The following is a 16,350-nucleotide window of genomic DNA, read 5'->3' as shown; positions in this document are numbered from 1 at the left end:
GCACGAATGGTTTCTGTTTGTGGAAATATTTTAAAAAAATAAATCTTAGTAATTCAAAATTAATTTTAAAGTCTTAATATATATGATCCATAAAGATATAGACATACACATATATACATATACACACATAAAGACAATTATAATGTTTATTTAATGCCAAAATTTTTTTCCACTTAGTAAAGAGGTGCAACAGACTTTATGCAGAGCCCAAGGATATGCAAACAGTGTGTACATTATTAGTATTTGAAATATGACTATAGCAAATAATTGACAATAATTATAAAAATAATTTTCTAATGTATGAAACACGTTTTAGAAATCTGATTTGGGAAAACTTGTTTAATGCCAAACGGATGAAAAATATAATAGACAATAACTCGGTTAATATATTCATTCAAAAATATTGAGTACCTGATATGCTGTTCAGCACTGCTTTTAACACTAGAAATAGAGCTTTAAAGAAGACTAATTAATATGCAGAGAAGACTAATTAATATGTATTTACTGGGAATTTAACGAAGCTTAATATTAGGGGTTCTCGGGAGGGGCCCTAGCAGTGTGTTCACAGGGTCATATATTTTTATATTTGTCTTTCTTAATTTTTTACTTTGTTGGGATTTTTTATAAGAGAGTACTCAATTTTTAACTTAAGTGTATAAATGTTTATTTTTTATATTTTTATTCATAAAGAGGGCTCCCCAAATTATATGTTCCAGGCTTCAAAATACCAATACCTGACTCTACCTCTGCTGATTTGGCCTTCCCAGATCTTACAGCTTAATGGGAGAAAAAGATACGGATAATTCCAAAGAAAAAGATAAAGATTCGCATAAAATATAGTGACTGTTAAGAAAGGGAAGTATATAACACTACAGACTATATTGTGGGAGCCCCAAACCTAGTCTAAGAGGTCAAAGACGGCCTCCAGGAAGCAGTCATGTTTAAGCTAAAACTTGAGTTAGGTGAAAGCTAGCTGGGCTAAGAAGGGAAGGAAGAGCACTCCAGGAAGGGGAACAATCTTCATGAGGGCTCTGAGTCAAATGGCAGCATTACCTCATAGCCCAGTCCCTACACTGCTGAAGTTCAGAATGCAGGTAAGGAAGTAGACATAAACAGGCCTGGGGAAGGAATCAGGGGCCAGATTATGTACGACTTCATAAACAGTATTAAAGAACCTAAGCTTCATCCCACAGAATAAGGGAATTGATAAACGTGGAAAAAAGACAGGTTGAGTAAAAACGCTTTGGTTACCTATTGGAAGCTACAATTAATAATAAAAAGATGCAGAACTCTGTATAATGTGTAATAATGGCCTGGATCAGCACGATGATGTGGGGGTGGAGAGTGATGGGGCAAGTCAGTGATATTTAAGAGGCAGAACTGAGACTACGATATGATTCTTGACAATGAGAGAAAGAGGAACGCAAGGATGACCCCCAAGTTTTGCACTTGAACAGCTGATTGGACAGTGGTACTACTTGTTGGGTTTTCAAACATGGATGAGAAGCAAGATTGCCAGTGTGGGCCTAGTAGAGGGGGAAAGATAAGGCAGGGTGGGATAGAGTCCAGATTTGAAAATTTTAAGTTTGAAATTACTAGTAGATAGCCAAGTAGAGGTGTTCATTGAGGCATCTGATAAACGTGATAGGATTTTAGGGGAGACATCTACATAGGAGACATAGATTTCATGACACCATTTAGGAGTTAATAGAATAAAAAGAGGCCCAAGGATTGGATTGTGGGATATGCTAACATTTATAGTCAGGGAAATAGGTAAGTAGCAGAAACAGTGAAGAGAAATGTGAATTTGATGTTCCAGAAACCAAGTAAAGAAAGATTTTTCCGAAAGAATGATAATATGTTAAAGCAGCGAGCACATACCTTCTGTATTAGAATTTGCATTTTAACAAGAGACCCACACGATTTGTATTCACTTAGAAATGCTGAAATAGACAATTGCACTAAGGTGTTTTGCAGTAGCTGATGAAGGATGTGTGATAAAAAAAAACTTTATTTAAAATGTATATACTTGTAAAAATTATAGCCTGCTTGTATGCCAGTGAGAAAGTGAGAAACATACAGTAAATAGGGAAAACACTGATGATGCAGGAGGTGGGGGGCAACTGATGTTACACGATAAGGCTTTACTTATCATTTGGTATTTTTAATATTAAACCTAGAAAACACTGTTACCAGATTTTATAAAGTAAAGAGTATTTTAGATGTCTAAATGCTGAATTTGTATTTATGCAAACTAGCTGAAACAACAAACATTACAGTATGACTATTAGAATTGACAATTTAAATACTTAAAACTATGTAATTCATTTGTATTATTCATTTAAAGAATATAATCTTAAAATTAAGTATAGTAAAAGCATAGAGGCTGTGGTGCTCTTCAAATGACATTTTATTTCATATAATTTCCTTTCTTTGTTGTGAATTAATTAATTAATAAGCACTTATAACATCTACCACATGACCAAAGCTCTGCTTGGTGCTCTCGGAAATAAAAACAACAAAACACAACAAAGGAAAAATTAATCTTTCTCTATTACACAAATATCTTTTCTAATTAAGTGCTTATTTGAATAGTATTGACCATCAGTGAGTGCTATAGGAGTTAAGGGAAAACTAATTATTCTCTTTAGAGAATAAAAGTAAAAATAAGAGTGAGCTCAGCCTTTAAAATTTACAGGTAGCGGGAAGGAGAGATATTTTATGTAGGGTGAAATGCATCAAAGCATGATTATGACATGCTGAGGGAATGCAAAGAAAACCAATTTAATTGATAGGTGATAGAATAAGAGAAAAGAGATTAAAGGCAGGGAGTTAGGAAACTATTCAGACTTGAGGATATTTGGATACGAAAAGGTGATAAATAGGAAATGAAGTTTTAACAAGTATCATTAAACAGGTTAGATAGTAGGAGGTTCTTAAAGATAAACCTGGATCTCTAACCTAGCGACAAAGACTTATACATTTGGATCGATACCAAATACCTGCATAGGTTTGGGGCACTTACAAATTACTGGCATCTTATAGTTAATAACAAATTGAGTATTAAATGTACATTTAAAGCTCATTAGTTAAAATGTACACTATTCTATAATATTAAAAATGCATGTATTAGAATATTATCTTTTTTCATTTCCTGAATTTATTAATGTATATTAATGAAATGAATATAGTTATTTTTCCTTTGGAGACTTCGAACAACATGGTTTGAACTGCGCAGGTCCAATTATATGTGAAATTTAAAAATAAACACCTGTACTGTTTTCTCTCTGTGGTTGGGAGTCAGTGGACGCAGAGGTCCAATTGTATACATTGATCTACACCATTGTATATCGTAGACCGGAGCATCTGCGGATTTTGCTACCCATGGTGTGGGGAAAGGGGTGTCCTGGAACCAAATTCTTGTGGATATCAAGCTTAACTAAGTTTTGGAGAGCCAAAAGTTAAGCGTGGATTTTCAACTGCATGGGGGCTGGTGGCTCTAACTCCCGTGTCGATAAAGGGTCATGTGTGTGTGCGTGTGTGTGTATGAATAAATATTATGTTATACACATGCTGTATTGTATATGTGCAAAAATGTATATGTATAAATAATTTTATATATCTGTTATGGGCAGAATTGTGTCCACTAAAATTTATATGTTGAAGTTATAGACCCCAGTCTCTCAGAATGTGACTGTATTTGGAGATAGGGTCTTTAAAAGGTAATTGAGGTAAAATAAGGTCATATGGTTGGGCCCTAATCCAATCTGACTGCTGTCCTTTTAAGAAGAAGAGATTGGGACACAAACAACACAGACCAAGGGACAACCATGTGAGGATAGAGGAAAAGATGACCCTCGACAAGTCAAGGAAAGAGGCCTCAGAATCAAGTCCATCCTGCTGACACCTTGCTCTTGGACTTCAGAACTGAGAAAATTAATTTCTGTTGGTTAAGCCACGCAGTTTGTGGCATTTTGTTATGGCAGCCTTGGCAAACTAATACTATATGTGTGCCATATATAGCCACATATCAAAGTATTCGATTTTTAAGTGAGTTGGAGAAAACAAAAGACTGGCAGTGGGAATTACCAAGACTACCATAGCTAGTATCTATCTTTAATCACACATAGTTTCCAAGGTATAAATCTATAACCATAGACAGGATATCTAAGTTCCAAAGTTTTGTGTCTAAGGCACCACAATATTGACACTATATCCATCCAACATACAAACATATATAAATTGAACCATGTCTACCTTATCACCAAGATTTTAAGCTCAGAATATCCAGAACTAGTGTGTTTGAAATATGCCCCAAGTTACTAAGGAAACACAAATACAACAACTGAAAATGGCCAGTATATCAATTTAACTCTTAATTAAATTCAAAATATGTACATGTGTCAATTTTCTAAAGTGGACACAGAATCTATAAGACTTTAAAAACAAGGTCAAAGGTAGTTTTCAATGTAAAAGAAAAGTCGAGAAACTGCTGGGGGTAACGAAAAAAGATCTTTGATTGAAGTAAATACTGTCATCTATTTATGCCATCCCTCAAGTAACTGCATTAAAAAATATGACAACAGGTTTATTTTCTAAATACCTCATTAGGTACTTACTTAGTAAAAATTAGTAATGGAAAATTCTGACTTTTAAAGTTCAACCGTGCGTAAGTTATTCAAATTTACTTTAAACTAGTTAAAAGAAATTTATTTTACTCTTTCCTAGGTTTTAACCATTTGAACAGTTTTTCCCTAAGACTTTCCAAAATTAATTTTCTTCTTATTTCAAAGCCAACTGCGGAAAATTCTAGCTAAAAAATAAAATTTTTCAAAAAGTTGAAGAATGTACTGAGGCACATGAGTCAATTGTTTTCAGAATACAAGCTAAATCACAGTATCTATTGATACAACGGATATAGCTAGTATTAAATAACTCAACCCCTCAGGATGCATGTTAACTGCATTAGTATTAAAGTAACAAATATTTAGTTATTATCTCTGGTGACACTATGAAGGATTCATTCCTACACTATATATAACACAGAGTAAGAAAAAAATGTTTTTCAACAAGTTTATTTAAGTTGAGGAAGACTGTCCAAAGCAAGTATGTTCTTACTCAGGGTTAAGGACACACACCCTTTCATCCACTGAACTAATATAGAGTTTCTGGAAAGTTTTATGGTATTATCTTCATTGAAATAAGGAGACTCATTTCCTTAATAGCCTTCCATGGTTTTTTTGGTTTAGTTTTGTTTTGCTTCTCAACAAATACCAGATTTTGTTCTCTAGGTGCTGGAACATATAAAAATTAAAACCTGTACACATACACACATACAATCCCTGCCCTAGACCAATTCCTAATCAAGTGAGGGTGATAAACATGTAAACCAATCCAATGATACAATAAGCAAAGCAGACGAGTGTATTAGGTATTCTAGATACCTCAAGAAAAGAACTTACCTCAGAAAAGTGTTTCGAGGAAGGTTATTTGCTAAAGTGCTTCTTAAAAAATGACTATGTTCACTACCAAATTATCTTTCAGGACCATCTTACCATCTACTTTCCATGTCTTCTGTAGAGAGACACACGGTAAGCGTCTGCTATTTAGTGTAACCTGGATTACACTTTTTAATCTTTTTAAATTGGTACTTAAAACACTCAGCTCTTACCACTCTGACTTTCAGGTGAAGGGAGCTCCTTAGGAGTCTAAAACAGAATAAATTTTAAAAAGGACACTATGAATGGAACTTTTGAAGGAAGTTCCTTTCTTTCATCTCATGGGCTAACAGATGAATCGGTGGGTTCTTTTTACTCGGAAGGAGCCCCCTGCCATTGATAGGGCAGTGCTAACATGAATAACTATTCTTTATTGGCCCCTGCTTCCAGGGTTATTTTAATACTCCCGGTGTAATGACGCAGAAAGGGAATGGTAAGCTATGCAGCTAAAAGCAGATTGGCCGCATATCTTGCAGAATCTTCTGGATTATTTGGAAGGCAAGGTTAAGTCGTGGAAAGATTTTAAACAGGGAAGTGGCATAGTGTGATTTGTGTTTTAAATAGATCAATTTTGTGGCAAGGGATAAAACTGATTGGAAGAGCGGGGGCCTGGAAACAAATAGACATGTTCAAAACTAGTGCCACAAATCTAGTGGGAAACGATAATGGCCTAAACTTATCAAAAAGGAAAGAGAGGAGGGAACAAGTTTAGAAAACAGACTTGATGACCAATTTAATGGGAAAAAAAGATATGGGGGAGGGAGGGGAAGAAGGGAAAAAAACATAGGTTAGGCTTGTATTTTATTTTACTACATAGTTTTTAAAAATGTATAATTTTTTACTCAAGGAGTTATTCAATTGTTCCAACATAATTTTTGAATAATTCTTTATTCTACTGATTTGAAAAGTGGGCAACTAATGTTTGTTGACTTTCATCACTCTGTTAAAACATTTACATATATACATATAAATATACATATATACAACTCCATATAAATATGAATGTATTTACATATGTGTGTATATAAAATCTCATTTAAGCTTTATAACTCAGTAAGGTAAGTATTATTCTTATTCTCCAAATTAAAATAAAAGTATCCAAGATCTCACAGTTAATAGGTACTGTAGTTATTTCTATTTTAGTAAGGATAGTATTAAGCTTTAGAAAACACCACAGACTATTTTTTAGAGCATTACGAAAATACATACTTTAATTTTCAAAATAGATATATCATTTAATGCTCATTCAACTAACTTGCATCAAACACTATATGGAGGACACAAAGAAATACAAGCCACAATCTTTGCCTTCCTAACACTTCCATTTACAAAAATAAGAAATATAAACATGGAAAGTGAAATGAATCAAGTCATATGATTAGAATCAAATGAGAAAGGCAGTAATTACCAAAGAAGAGAGACATTTATTTCACCTTAAATTATTACAGAAAGATTATGAGAAGGGGTTGGATTTCAGTTAGGTCTTGAATAAAAAGTTAGAACTAGAAAAAAAGGAAAAGTCCAAGAGCTGCAATGCCTAGTACAGAGTAGATAATATATTAACTTCTGAATGATTGAATGGATGAGTCTAAAAGGAAGGATAAGAGAAATGAGTGAGCAACGCGTCTTAATGCATCAGCCTGCACCTATACCTATTTCATATAGTACCAAGAAATATTTAGAAGATGGGTTAGTCTATTGAGGACCTTGAATACAAAGATAAGGTTTTATACATATCATATCCTTAAACATATGCACAATTACCTCCTATCATAAAACAAAACAAAACAAAACAACAACAACAAAAAACAAATATCTAGACTCTAAAACCCCTGTAAAACACTTTCTTTAGTGTTTAGTAAGAAAACAAATTATTTACTTTTTTTCTTCTTATCTAAACTGTTAGAAATTAGTCTTCAATTATAATCTTAAATCATTCTCTAACACTTTAGTTCTCAATGAATAAACTTTTCTGGAAATGTTTTGTAAATTTACTAATGACCTCCAAATTGCCAATTTTTAATGGACATGGTTATACAACAGCTGATACTGCTAATGATTCCTTACTTATTTAACCACATCTATACGCTCTTGACTTTTCTTTGAACACGCTTTTCTGATTCTCCTCTTGCCATGCTTATGCTGACTATTATTTCTGCAATAGGCTATTCTACCTTCCTCTACTCATCCCTTAAATATCAGTATTTCTTAGGATCTAATCTTTGATGCTTGGTTTTTCTCATTCTATTCACTATCTGAATGACCTTATCCAATCTCATGATCCAACTACCATATACAACCTAATGTATTCCAAATCAGTGGCTCCATCCTAGACCTTTACCACTGTTTTTCTGGACATTCTCCCCCAGACTGCCCCATGAGAAGCTCATTCTTACAAGTGCAAAACTTAATTCATCATTTTTCTCACTAAACCTACGTCTACTCCTGGAATTTCTATTTCATTTGGTGACACCTGGTGACGTAGGCTATAAATATGAAAATATCCTTGATTTCTCCCTCCCTTTCACCATCCATGGCTAATCAATCACAAGCTTTGTTTTATAAATCCCAGGCTTTCATTTCTTACAGGCTCTAGTCCTGTTACTAAATAAATTTTCTATTCAGCTTCCAGTGACATTCATTACAGTCACAATAAATATGCATTTGTCATAATTAAAATTTAATAAACATTTATTGACTATATACTGTGTTAGGGACTGAACATTACAAAAGTGAACAAGAAAAGAATGCCTTGACTTGGATGGATGGGTGGGTGGATGGATGGGTGGATGGATGGACGGACGGATGGATGGATGGATGGACGGATGGATGGATGGATAAATGCCAGTGTGATTTCAACTCTGGCTTTTAGCCTTTCAATGGTTTTTCAGTATCTCCAGCATGTAAGGTCTATAAATATTTCCAAGTTGTCTCTTCTTATGTCCTCAAACTATTACTCCCTTGGCATTTCTTGCCTTGCAATTTACTCTTAACACTGAAATGCCTATAGATCCATGTATACCCTATTTCAACCTTTGCTTTTTGGACTTTATCCAGGCTTTTTTTTCCCCTTTTCTGCTGCTAATGTTGTTTCTGTATCTCTCCACCTCAACAACTTCTTCAATTGCTTAGGTGCCTTTCATCCTTTGGGATTTGACTTAGGGTCCCTCACTCCAAAATATATTCCCTGACACCTTCCATCACTCTTAGATTTGAATTCATTCCCTTTCCTCTGATTCTGTTAAAATTCTATGCATATGTCTATTATATTACATCTATTTATATCCCATTCTCCCCAACTACACAATGCACATTCTAAGAGCAGTGATTATGTCTTACTTGTCTTTAAATCCCCAGTTCCTAGCATAGAAACTGTTAAAATGCTCATTTCTGTTAAATGTAGTACAGGCTATTAAAATGTTTTTCTGACTGAACAAATGAAGGAACAATTTATTTAATTCAGAATTAACAAATATCAAAAACAGGAGACCACTTTTCAACTATCGAAAGGTCAAGGTTTAGTGAAAGAAACAGACTGTAAGCAAATAGTTATGCTAAGGAGCAAACTGATTTTTTGTACAGGGTTTATTCCAAACAATAATGGTGTTCTAGATCAGCTTCCAAAAATACAAAGTTAGACTAGGAAACGAAGAGAGAAAAGGAGGCCTAGAGTTTGGAGATATGAGGAAAGAAGGACATGGAGGAGGTCCTTAAAGACTCTTCTGTAAAGTATTTTCATACATTGAATGCTTCTTTTATAATATTCCACAATTATTCTTTTTTGGTAAAATTTGATTTTAAAAAATAATTCATATCCCCTTGGATAGTAAAAATAAATATGAATTTCTTAAATTTTAAAATTATTTCTGCTATGAAGAAAAACCCACTATTACGATGTCATTAAAGCATCTGAGAATGGTCAAAGTATCTACTAGAAAAGACGTTATATATCAACAAATAGTAAAAATAAAATCTTTTATCATCTTGATTGTTTCAAATCATCATAGTGACTGTATCAAATCACTTATACTTTCTGAAATCTAAGCAAATTGTACTTTGCTTTTTTGTAGCAATAATCTTTGCTATACTTCTGCCCTCATTTTAGTTAGTTAAATTTGTAATTCTCCTAAATCATCTTGTGGAATCCAAGTTAAGAAGTTCAGAACAATTGATATGGTATACACAAGTAAAGGTGAAGGGGTTTCTACATTCAGAAAATCAATAATACCTTCATAGTAGATTTTCTGGAATAGTATAATATTATCTTAATATTTGGAATTTTTATGAGAAATGCGGAGTTGTAGTAAACTCATAAAATGATAAGTAACTAATATAACTATTTCATATCTTCTTTAAGAAAGTGAAATCAATAAATTATCTCGTTTGACTATACAGCTATTTTAAAAGATATTTTAAGGTAATTATTAGTTCTTAACTGCATTGTCACAAGCTAACATTTTTCAGTAAGAGATTTTTTAAAATGAAAATATCTTTGTCTTTTCAAAGTAACATAGTAAATGAAAATTTTACCCTACTTAATTTCATAGTCACCTAGTTGGCTAGTTTAATAAGAGATTATAAACCCTTTAAGAAACACCTTTCCAAATGGGAAGACATTTCTGGATATAAAAGATACAGCATTCTTTCTTTACCTCTTTGCCCATAAATTGAATGAATTCTAGTACCAGTGAAAATTCCTGGATTAATTATCTAAGAAATCTGAGAATCCCTGAAAAGGTATCAAAGTTTCCTTTTCCTTCTATGTTCCAGCATTACTACTAAGGCACCACTTCAGACCTGTGGAAATTAAGAAATGTTATGGAATTTCTCCTTCCCTAAGAAGGGAAAAACAAATAATGTAAATATCCTGAATGGTCAGAAATACAATGACCTAGAATAGACTTCTAAAATCCTCTCCATTAGGTCACATTCTAAATTTTCAAAATGGGTTTGTACATTTAATAAGTAATAATGGTATATTATACTTATACAATAATTAATTTCTTTAGAAAAGCATACACTCATCCCACCTATTTTTCACAATCTCCTGTGAAGTGAGCTGGCCGGACATTACTGTAATTACCTTAAAGATGAAAAAGCTAAGGCACAAAGAGAAAAATGACTTTCCCAAGGGCATAAAATAATATGATATGGGACTGTGACTACCAAGGTCTTCTGATATCTAGTTTAATTTTTTTTCTGACAGAATTTATTAAATCCAGATAAGTTTCAGATTATGTCTCATTGGTGCTTATTCATAGATTAACTCAGAGGAGTCAATTTTGAAAGTTTTAAAGTCTCCATTAACCAATTCAGCATTGAAATTTAGAGGCAATCTTTCAGGTGAAAAATGGCCAGAAAAGAACAAATAAATAAAAGTAAAATACAATATACTGGCAATGGGAGAATTTGTTTGGGGCAAATACATGTATACAAAAATGTTTATGGGAACGTTTAAAGCTGTAAGTATCATAGACAATCATAAATGCTCCTTAGTGGGAAACACAAATAAAATATAGTACATGCAGCTTAATGAAATATGATGCAGGATAATTTAGGTCTAAAAGTATGGAAGAAGAAAGACGTCCATAATACATACATTTTTTTTTATATTTATGAGTAGAATATAGTCAATTTACGCTCACATAAATTATGTATTACGTAGTACATATCATATATATATACAGATATGCTCACATCCTATTACATATCTATATCTAGATAGAAAACATTTGGTTTCTGTTTTCTATATTTCTACTACATTGTTTGAGGTTTGTGCAGTCAGCAAGTGCTATGTTTTTAATATATCAGAAAAAATGTGAAGGGCCTTTACGAGCTGATTATATAAATAGGTTTAGGAAAAATTTAAATATATTCTTTGGAAACAAAGTGAAAATAAATTATTAGGGAAATAGTACTGTTTAACAAGTAGCTATAGTTCTCCCCACTTCTGCCCTTTCCACTGACTGGAGAGGGGATATGGTAACTAGAAAATATGTCACAGTCAATGAGATGAAAGCCATAATGTGTGGAAGGCAGTGTAATAAAAAGAGAACAAGCCTGGGACCTGACGTTATGGAGCTACCACAGAAGCAATGCTCGGACTATTACGTAAGTAAAAAATAATCCTTTACCATGTGTAGTATTATTTTGGCCTTTTACAATAGGGAAACCTAATACAGTATCTGATTCCACATGATATTCCAAGAGCATGACTTGTTCAGTGTTTCTCGGAGATATGTATCTATTGTATACTTAGAAACAAAACGCTCTCTTAGCCTGTTTTATTATATATTTTTTCTGCTTTCACACTTTCTTATCAACCTTATCACTACAGTTAGCCTTCTAATGGAGCTTCCTACAGTGAAAGAACACGCCTACTGGAGAATAGAGCTGTCTAGTATAGTTAACAGTTACATTTAGTCAAACAAAATGATATATTGGTCTTCTGGGCTTATAATTTAGTTTGATGACCTTAGTTAGTGTGAGATTTTATGTTTGTTGTGGCAACAAAAATATGAACTTAGAATTCTGAGGGTTAGACTAGACTAGCGCAAATTCATATGGTAATACCACATTTTGAGGGCTCTTGACTGTGAGCAGACTGTCATTAGCCAAGCACTCCTTTCATTTCACACATGTAAGTTACCAAGAATGAGAATCATGTCAGAAAGAAAAAAACAAAAAAAACAAAACGAGCTGAATGGGTTTATTTTTACATTGAATGGAATTTTTATGGTCTTAAGTGTTAAAAATCAGTGTGGATTAAAAGATTAAATATAGTTACAGTCTAATAAAATTTGAGGGATTTATCAAAGAAAGATTTTATTTTTTGTTTGCTTGTGTGTGAGTGTTTGTGGTGACAGTGTGTGCTGGCAAGAAAGACTTGTTCAAACAATGGTTACTTACATAGCTCAGTTATCATCTCACAGTTATGATGCTTAAAATTACTTATGTATTTATGGTATAAACAACAAGGCACAACATAAATAATTATTTTATACCATGCTATGACACTTTGTCACAATAGAGACATATATATCTCCTTTTTCTCAGTGATGAAACTTGTAAAACTATTGTAAACTCTATTTTAGCAAAAAACATGTTATTGACCTAGGGACATTTCTAAATAACTAAGGTAATTTTAGTAGTGTCTCTGCATTTTCCTTGAAGTTTTAAAATATTCAGTGTACCCCTGTGAATTACTTATAGCACCCTGGTACCTTAGCACACAGTTTGGGAACTGTAGCACTAGGCACATGCCCACTTGTGGGGAAAGACTCTATATATGTAGCTATGTGACACATTTAATTTGACACTTTGGGCTAAACTATCAAGCCAACTGTTTTACAACTGTTTGTTTTATACTATATATAGAAAAATGGGTTATCTAATTGGATTGTTGCCTCCCTGTAGATTTTTTTATTTCCACATAAAATGGCTTCATGTCAAAAGATTTTAAAGCATTTATTAGAATTATACGACTAGAAATTATACACCCAGACAGAAAGGAGAAAGGCAGAGGACTGTAGTCATTAGTAAAAAGAGAAGCACCCATTCCTTTCATTATGCCTGTAAAATATGTGTTCTGAAGGAACAACGATTAACCTGAGGGTGGGGTGTGAGGAAGCTGTGTGTTACGGAAAGAGAAATGGAAGTTGGTGTTAGAGTAACTGGTATTGATCAAACTTACGACTTTCAAGCACCTTATCTCAAAAGTCTCTCTCAAACCTAAAATGTTAGTCCACAACCAGCATACACATTCAAAAATATTTTTAATTTTGGTAGATTTTTTTCTATGATGAGCAAAATACAAAAGTGGTGTCTTCCTACCAATAAGAAAACTGTTCTGCAGGTGTCAAAGGTCTGTACTTTTTATTTAAAAAATATCTACCTCTTACCAGCTTTTCAGTTCACAGGTAGAAGTCTTTCATTAAGAGGTTAAGATTCCACTCAGACGTTCCAGCAGAGGCAAATGGACTCTTCCGCCATTCGAAGTGTACTTGAACCAATTCATTTATACACCAATTTATTTTATAATTCAGAATTGGAACCTTAGCTAAATATAGTTTCTCAAATTTATTTCAGGACTCTAATAATTGTTTTCTAATTAAAATGCACTCGTATTCATAAATATAATTTAAAATTGGGATTTTTAAATTGTGTAATACAAAATTTGGAGTGTGTTTATATATAGCAACTTTCACAGTTTTCATAGAACTAACAAGTTAAAAATATGAATTATTTAATCTTTCCCCCTGAATAAAATGGCCTCTGAATTGAGTTGATTGATTAAACCAGTGTTTTTACATAATACCTTTCAAGTTATTATATGTATTAAAAAGCAGTCCATTTAATAATACACCATTATTTTTAACTCTTTAGAAGTCTGAAAGTAGTAGTTTTTAAGAAATAAGTAGGAAAAGCAATAACTAGATACAGATCCATGAAGAAGTGAGGTTGAATGTTTGATTTCATTAAAAGCAAATGCCAAAACACTATCCAAGATTATACGAATATATCAATGTTTGTAAATTAATCCTACATATTCATGGATAACAATGGAGTACAACATTCTTTAAAGCTTCTTTTCTATCTAGCTAGTTTGCTCTGATGTCTCTGGCTGTGCTGCTATTAATTTATTCTTATACTCTTTAATGATGTGTATTCTAGCAGTTAAGAGAGAGTCTAGCAGCTACCTTCTGTAGGTCTCCATTCCACACCCTATTTCTAATTCTGCCATTATATTTCTTAAAGGGAAAATATCTTTATGTCCAACAAAATACTTCTTTTTTGGAAAACAGATGTTAGCTAAATGTATGTTGGTTAGATCTCCCAACTTGTGTTTTTATTTTGTTTTTCCCTGTTGAGAACATTGTAACTTTTTTGTGTAGCTCCAGAGATTTATATTTTACTTATTTTATCAAGACACAGTCTAAACAGGAACATTATCATAAATACTTTCTATGAATGGATTGAGGAAAAGCATTTGAATGTTTGATACCTACAAATAGTATGTCTTTCATAGTTACTTGAAACTCAAATCAAGCAAGATGGGTTAGTCAGTCTCTTTCGTTGACAACTTTGTAATTACTCAAATTAAAACAACTGACAACCAGAGAAGTCACATGGTTGACAACTATGTGGGGAATAACAAAGGAAGGTAGCTGGATGTTTCTTTTGTCCTAAGGTTGCCATGAAAAAATTATTAAGCCATCGATAGTGCCTGAATCCAAGAAAGTTTAGGAACTTTGAGCCTAGTCTAGTATATACTCATTTTTTAAAATTATCATGAACTTTTTACTGAGAAGTTGTTATTGACCTATCATATTACAACTACAGAGCAGAATATGTATTATAACAAAGTGTATCTTGCTTTTACAGGCTATGTACGTATATAGAAAAGTAACTGATTCATATGTTTAAAACAATTGATTATTTTGTCAATATGGTTTCATACATTCAATTGTTTTTGTGTGTGTGTTTGATTTAAGTGACCCAATCTCTAAAAGGCAGCTACAAATTGAGAGGTACTGGAATAACAAAGCACGGACTTAGAATCCAGTTTTGCTTCATTCTGCTACTTTAATGTCCCTGTGCAAGTTACTGAGCGTCAGCTTCCTCATCTACAAAATAGGTTAATAACACCCATTTTACTAAATCATTACAGAGATTAAATAGGGTTATATATGGCCTAGCATTGTGTTTGTGCTATTATTTATAAATGATAAATACTGAGTATAATGCCAGCAAAACACAGATCCTGTTTCAAAAAAAGATTCTTCCAGTCTAAAATCCCTCTGAGCAATTAATTGCATTTCATAGGGTATGTAGAACCAAATTCACTCTGCCACACCTGGATGAGGCTTCCTCTGCCTAGGAAAACATAATTGTTTACAGAAAAGTATTACAGTGCTGATGGAAACATTCATCTTATGTAAATATAACCTGAACCTTAACTATTTTCATTATAATCAAATTTTAAACTTTTTCTATTGTCATTTTCCATGTGTCTGTTTATCCAGAGCTCATGCTGGAAAAAATCCCATGATTTTTTGAAAATGTATTTAGCCATTGTTTTGGCTGTATGAAACCAGAAATATATTCACATACTCATTCTGCACTTTTAACACATCGATTAAGTTTTCAGAAATGTGCTAAATAAAATAGTCATATAAAGTTACTGATTGGAATATTTAATTGCCTTATGAGATTAGCTTAAGTAAATAGAAGTCGATGAGCCAAGCTTAATAAACTTAAAATATGTTGTATTTACTCTTCGTCATTTTTTCTGGACAGTATTTCCGCTTCCAATAAAAAAGGAAACTCTCAGTTAATTAGTTCCTCATCTACCACAATAAAATTAATGTTTAGGAGTTAAATACCATAAACTTCCTCAGGCATATTTGCTGATGTGTTCCTGTTTTTAGTTAATGTCACATGTTTTATTGTTTAATGGGGGTATCATGTGGGTTCCATTATATCTCTCTTGTGCAAAGGGTGCATGTGTCCGGCATTTTAGGAGGCTGCATGCTAATTTCTGATTTAACTGTGTCAGTTGTGTCAGCTGACATACAGGTCAGTGACAGTCAATGCTGAAACAATCACCAAATCACAAGCTAAAAACTGTTGACATGGTATACTTTTATCAAACTGACAAAATAGAAAACATGTGTTGTCAGGATCACATATTGTAGATTCTTGGTAAATAAGCAGAGAGAAGAGGATGTAATCATATCTCAGGCTTCTGTGTTTGTGTGTGTTAGACTTAGTGTGACCAGCTCTTCCCTTTACTCACTGCCCCCACTCCTTACACCCAGACATCATACAAACATCATATAAACCAAAGACT

General features: G+C 33.0%; 1 protein-coding gene across 16 annotated transcripts in view; it reads right to left on the bottom strand.

The window, feature by feature from the left end:
* The window catches only part of SOX5 (SRY-box transcription factor 5), a 920,340-nt gene that overhangs the window by 93,818 nt on the left and 810,172 nt on the right, over positions 1-16,350 (bottom strand). The window lies entirely within an intron of this gene.

The sequence above is a fragment of the Rhinolophus sinicus genome, linkage group LG02 (assembly GCF_036562045.2).
Source record: "Rhinolophus sinicus isolate RSC01 linkage group LG02, ASM3656204v1, whole genome shotgun sequence".
Lineage (NCBI taxonomy): Eukaryota > Metazoa > Chordata > Mammalia > Chiroptera > Rhinolophidae > Rhinolophus > Rhinolophus sinicus.
This window is presented reverse-complemented; position numbering and strand designations above follow the sequence as displayed.